Genomic DNA, 7,308 nt, shown 5'->3' with positions numbered 1-7,308 from the left:
CGCAACTGGAATCTTTGCTTCCATGAGAAAGTCAAAGAGTTTGGTTTCTCTAGAAGTGAAGATGAGTTTTGTGTGTATATCAAGGCTAGTGGGAGTATAGTAACTTTTCTATTGTTATATGTCGATGACATATTACTCATTGGTAACGACGTTCCAACCTTGAATGAAGTTAAGTCTTGGCTTGGAAAGTGTTTTGCCATGAAAGACCTAGGAGAAGCCGCCTATATTCTTGGGATTAGAATATTGAGAGATAGAAAGAAGAGACTAATTGGACTTAGTCAGAGCACATACTTGGATAAGGTACTAAAGAGGTTTAGTATGGAAAATTCCAAGAAGGGAGAGCTACCTATCCAGAGCAATACCAAATTGAGTAAGACTCAATGCCCGAGTACAGATGAGGAAATAGATGACATGAGTCGTGTACCTTATGCTTCCGTTGTCGGATCGATCATGTACGCTATGACATGTACTCTCCCTGATGTGGCATTTTCTTTGAGCATGGTCAGTCGCTATCAGGGAAACCCAGGTAGAGCTCATTGGATAGTCGTGAAGAATATACTCAAGTATTTGCGAAGAACAAAGGACTGGGTCCTTATACTTGGTGGCAATGATACTTTGAGAGTATATGGTTACAGTGATGCCAACTTTCAGACGGATAGAGATAACTTCCGTTCTCAGTCAGGCTAGGTATTCTTATTAAATGGAGGAGCAGTTACTTGGAAGAGTTCCAAGCAAGATACGGTGGCTGATTCTACTTGTGAATCAGAGTACATAGCAGCAAGTGAAGCGTCGAAAGAAGCAGCTTGGTTGAGGAACTTCATCGGGGATCTCGGAGTTGTTCCAACCATCCAGGAGCCTATGGAACTATTCTACGATAATGAAGGAGCGGTTGCCTTGACAAAGGAACCGAGAGATCATGGTAAAACCAGACATATCGACAGAAAGTACCATTTCATCAGACATAGAGTAGAAGAAGGCCATCTTATAGTGAAGAGGGTGTCATCTGAAGATAACCCAGCAGATCCCCTCACAAAGGGTTTGAGTAGGGCTAAGCATATTCAGCATGCTCGGAGCATAGGACTGAAAGATGATATTAGTTTTAGTAGTTAGATTAGTTTTCTGAAACTTGTAACAAAGTAAATGTAATTGACTTTGGGTGATTAAATAATAAAGTATTATTTATAAGTTTGGGTTCTACCTTTTGTCAATTGTTTATTATTGTGTTTCATTTTTGCATGTTTTACTTCCCGAATAATAAGATTATTCAAACTCCACAGTCGCTCGTACTTTTGGAAGTAAGTATTGAATCAAGACTGTTATGAACTGGATTGTAGATTGTCTAAGGATAGACATGGCAATGTATTTGCTGCAACGTTCATGAGTACTCAGAAATTGAGATTTGAGTATTGGATAAACCCTCGCTCAGAGTATTACTTCATGGAATTCATCACGAGTAATACTGAGACGATAATATCTTATAATCTTGAAACAGAGATATATGAGTTGTGATTTGCAAGTCGGCTATGTATTGGTGATACGAAAACGCATCAGTAACTTGGTGTTATAAAACGTATTATCGTGTATGGTTTGATGAGTAAAAGATACAAGCATATGAGTCAATTTTTATTCGTTCCTTTTGCCCTAACGGGAAAAGCGATATCTGTGGGCCCCTCAATGATTTGGTGTTGACTTGTGTGCTGGGCCCAGCCAGGACTAAATTGATGTGTTCAATTAGAAGTCCTACATCATCACAAACCAAGAATCGGGAAACATAGATTCTAGACAAAGAGGTTGATTGCATTCCATGTCTTTTGTCTAGGGATATCTAGCAGAACGAAGGATTATATGATCACTTATCTTAGGACACGTAACTGACTGGGTCAGAGTTCGGCAGCAGTTTTTTTTGGAAGCTACAATTTGCTGGTCAAATTTAGAAGGCATACTAGCAATTATAGTTACAGACTTATCCAAGTGGGAGACTGTTGGATTAGGTGTCTAAGCCCATAACTATAATTGGTATGTACTTGAATTGATAGCAGCACAGTCCTTTTGGGTTGCCCTCAAACCTAGCAACCAGACAAGGAAATTATGAAAGGAGAGATATTAATTTATTATAAGATTAATAAATTAATATAAATGAATTTATTAATATGTTAAAAGATTAATATATTAATAAGAAATCATTTTGTTTAATTAATTGTTAGCCAGAAATTAATTAGAATTAATTTTGGGGTTAAAAGAATTGATTATAAGGTGCAGGGACTAGTTTGCAATTATCTAATAGTTGAGTGGAAGGCTCTAGAACCCCCTTGGATAAGGCCCTTGGTTTTGCTTAGGCCCTAAGCAAAGGATAACTAGGGTTTCCCCTAAACCCTAGATCCCTCAGCTATATAAGGAGCCTCCTGGTTCATGTTTTAGTCACTCTTTTCTTTTGAAGAAACCCTAAGGGCCGAAATTTTGCATACTCCCTCTCCTCTCTCTCCTTTACTTTCCTTCTTGCTAGTTTGGGTGTGATTCCATTAGAGGCATTACACTTGTGGTGCTAAGCTTCCAAGAAGATCAAGATCAAGATCAAGGAAATTATCAATTGTTTACTATAACAATTGAAAGGTATGTGATTACTAAACCCTAGTTTATAGATTTCGAAAATAGCCTCTCTCTCCTCTAGGGTTCTTGTTTTGCAATTCAAAGTTGTATGTTCAATAGTTAAAACATAGATCCAAAGTAGGTTGCATGTGAACTTAGGAATTGTTTTCTAGTTTATTTGTTTTACCTAAAACCCATCATAATTGTTTTCTGATGAATTTTTAATTAAATAATACTATTTTCAATTAATATATTATTCTCATATATATTAACAAATCATTTATTGATATTTATTAATTATATAATAAATCAAAAAATCAGTCTCTCTCTCTCTCTCTCTGGAAGTCATCCTATTCAATTACTAGGTCTAAGGGCAACCCGAAAGGACTTTGTTAATAATTCAAGTATATACCAATTTAGTTATCGGCTTAGAGACTTAATCCAATAGTCTCCCACTTGGATAAGTCTATAACTACAATTGCCAGTATAGCTTCTAAATTATATGCAAAGGGTGCTTCTAAAAGCAACTCCAGCCTCTGATTTGATCAGACGTCATTCCTATGAAAAGTGATCAAATATTCATTTTTTTTCTACATTATATCGTATAAACACGAGACGTGGATTAGAATGAATCTCATTGCCCAAAATTTTGTTTCCCGAATTCCTGATTTGCGATGACGTCTTAAGACTTCTAATTGAACACATCAATTTAGTCTCAGTTGGGCCCAACACTATAAGCCAACACCAAATCACTGAAGGGCCAAAATATATCGCTTTCCCGTCGGGAAAAAAGGAACAATAAACTTTTACTCATATGCTTGTATCCTTTACTCAGCAAATCATACATAACACTACATTTTATAACACCAAGTTACTGATGTGTTTTTCAATACCAATCATAGCTCATATATCTCCATTTTAAGAATATAAGACATTTTCGTCTCAAAATTACTCGTGACAGAATCCATAAAGTAGTTCTATAAGCACGAGTTTATCCAATGCTCAAATCTCCATTTTCTAAGTACTCGTGAATGTTGTAGCAACATAATTGCTATGTCTAAACTACTTAGACAATCTATAATCCAATTCATGACATTCTTCATTCACTACTTACTTCCTAAAGTATGAGCGATTGTGGAGCTTCGAATAATCAAATTACTCAGGAAGTAAATCATGCAAAATGAAACACAAGAATAAATAATTGACAGAAAAAAAATTAATTCATTTTCCTTAGTTGTACGTCTTATAAGAAGAGGAATGAAGATTTGAACTAGGGTTTTTAACCATCTTAGCCACTATTGAGATTACACTGCTGCTATCGAGGGTATTCTACTCTTTGAAGATTGTTTCACTATTGCATGGCTGAGAACGATAACGAAGCTGTATATCTGAGAGTTCATCTACACTACAATAGTGTATTTGTTCGACATCCTTCTGGATATGTTGGTGGGAATCACTTCCTATTCATTGATGTTGATTGTGCAAGTATGAATGTAAGGGACTTTTTTTCTTTTCTTGATAGAGCTATTGGGGAAGACTTTCAAAACGTCTACTACTGCTTACTTAACATCCCTGTATCTAGAGGGATTCGTCCCATTGTAGATGATTTGGATTTTGCCCAGTTTATAGATATCTGGTATGAATACGGGGAAATTTCATTTTATGTTGATCATAATGGGAATGGGTTGGAGGAATCGTGGGATGATGACATGAATCTGGTTGTTAGTGAAGATAATGAAAGTGGCATTGAAGATCATGGTGTACCTAGAAATGAAGGAAACACTGCCCCTGATGAAACACATCCCAATGTAGGTCTTGAAGATGAAGTAATTGACATTGACAAAATACCTTTGAACAAGACGAATGGGGATGAGTTTCTTTGTAATTTATGTCCTCCAGAAGGTGATACTGGTGACAATGAAGTTGAAGAAGAAGATTTTGAGATCCATTCCATTTTTAACCATGATTTACAATGGAAGAGGCAAGTACATGTTCTTGGGATGAAATTTAAAATTCCAAAGCAACTGAAAAATATGTTATGTAACTATTTTGTGGCAAATGGATACCAACTATGATTCAAGAAGAATAACAGTAAAAGGTTGTTGGTGGTGTGTTGCAAAGGAGCTTACCCATTCAGGTTATGGGCTACATGGATGAGGCAGGAGGTGTCATTTCAAATCAAGTCATTGAAGATTGAGCATAATTGTGCTAGAAACTACATAATAGGATCAATTGTCAAATACTCTTGGATAGGAGAACATTATACTAAGGAAATTTTGCATAGACAAAAGTTAACAATTAGACAACTGAGATTGGAGGTCATCAGGAAGTGTGGAATACAATTTAGTTTAATTCAGTGCAGAAGAGAAAAGGCACATGCCATGAATCTTGTTGAGGGGACCCTTACTGAGCATTATGTAAAATTATGGTCTTATGGAGAGGAAATTAGAAGAAGCAATCTAGGTTCAACAGTCAAAATGGGTGTCCAATGCATGTCTGATGGTTTGAATTTCTTCAGTAAGTTCTATGTATGTTTTGCTAATGTGAGAGTTGGTTGGTTAGAAGGTTGTAGAAAGGTGTTAGGGATAGATGGATGTTTTCTTAAGGGTGTATGCAATGGGGAGTTATTATGTGTTGTGGGTAGAGATGCTAACAACCACATATTTCCAGTTGCATGGGCAATAGTGTGTGTTGAGAATAAGGAAAACTGGATGTGGTTTTTGGAGTTGCTGAGAGATGATCTTGAACTAGGTATAGGCATTGGGTTCACCTTAATGTCTTACCAACATAAGGGTCTTATGGAGGCAGGTAAGGATGTGCTTCCTTGTGTTGAACATCAACAATGTGCAAGGCATATTGTTGCAAAATTTTAGAAGAGGTTTGCAAGGGCTATTTTTGAGAACCTTTTTTGGAAGGCTTGCAATGCAACAACACCACAATCTTTCAATATATTCATGAAAAAATTGAAAGATTAAGTCTGGAAGCCCATAACTACTTGATGGAAAAGGAACCAAAGACTTGGTCAATAGCATTTTTTGAGGTAGGGAGGGCATGTGTTGCAGTGGAGAATGGTCTTTCTGAGAGCTTTAATGTAGTAATTATGGAGGCCAGGAGGAAACCAATAATCACTATGTTGGAGGATTTGAGGTTATATATCATGGAGAGAGTTTTTAACTTGAAACATAAGAAATGGACAACGGATGTAATTCATGCAATAAGGCAGTTACTGAATGGTTTAAAGATTAAAGTTAGGTACTGGAAAGTGCTCCCAAGTGGACTAAACAAGTTTGAGACAAGAAATAAAGGTCAAGCTTGTGATATAGATCTTGACACCAGGACATGTTATTGTAGATTATGACAACTAAATGGGTATGGGTGTGCCCATATAGTTGCTACAATCTTATTTCTAAATAGGGATGTGGACACCTATGTGGATCCTATTTTCTATAGATCAAACTACAATAAAACATACTTGAATAATATCTTGCCTATGAATGGTAGTAACATGTGGCCAGAGACATCATTCACCCCACCCTTACCTCTCTAAAGAAGAAGAAGGATGCCTGGAAGACCTGCAACAAAAAGGAAGAGAGATATGACAGAGAAAATTGGGCAGCATAAGGTATCAAATAAGGGTAAACCCATTGCGTGCAGTGCTTGTCATATGCCTGGCCACAACAAGGTGACTTGCCCCACAACAAATAAGCTAGTTAAGCTCAGAGTGAAAAGAGCAAAGATAACCAAGACTACACAGGTATATTGAAATGATGTTGTCATTTGAGCAAAGGAAACTTGTAAATCTTAATATTTACATGTTATCTTCTACAGGAATCTGTAGGTGAAGGGTTAGTGAATGGTGGTGCAGTAGGTGTGCAAGGATCAGTGAATAGTGGTGCAGGAGGTGAGCATGGATCAATGAATGGTGGTGTAGGAGGTGTACATGGTGGTGTCGAAGGTATGCATGGTGGTGAAGGTGGTGTGTATGGTGGTGAAGGTGGTGAGTGCAATGTATTCGAAAGAAAAAGGTATTTTGAAACTTTCCAAGTATACCCCTAATATTGTTTTAAGTATTTTGAATGGAAGGGTAATATGGTATTTTTCTTATTTATAGGTTAAAACAAGGGGTGGGGGTTTCTTTTAGAAGAAGAAATCCTTCTGAGAGAATTTTGAAAACCAAACTTGCAAAAGCAATGTATGGGAAAAATGGTGAAGGCAGCTCAACAACAAATGCAGTGGATATAGATTAGGATTTGTCTCTTTAGACATGTGTCGTGTTTTGAACCTTTATGTTATGTACTAGTTTGTGTTGTTGCTGCATGGGGAACATTTGTGTCTTTTGAACCTTTTGTTAACTTCACATGGATGCAACATTTGTGTCTTTTGAAACTATGTAATTTGTCTTGATGACTTATTGTTCTACTATCACATGTGATGGTACTATTTTATCAGTATTAAATTCTTATGTTGGTCCACAAATGTACACTCCTCCCAAAACTCAGTCACTTTCAATCCGGATGTGGATCCTATGTGATGTTCCCTTCTCAATTGTTTTGGTCCACAATAACTAATGCCTTTTATCAGTATTCAGTTGCACTTAATAAGACCATTCAGTGGAACAAAAGTATAGTAACGAAAAGATGCTTGTTTCCATTAGATACAAAAGTACATGGGGCATACAAAAGTAGCTTAAACTAAAGGGGCATTTACCAGACAAGGGCATTT

The sequence above is a fragment of the Lactuca serriola genome, chromosome 4 (assembly GCF_051521515.1).
Source record: "Lactuca serriola cultivar US96UC23 chromosome 4, Lser_US96UC23_V15, whole genome shotgun sequence".
NCBI lineage: Eukaryota > Viridiplantae > Streptophyta > Magnoliopsida > Asterales > Asteraceae > Lactuca > Lactuca serriola.
The sequence above is the reverse complement of the archived record's forward strand: the minus strand, read 5'-3'. Positions refer to the sequence as shown.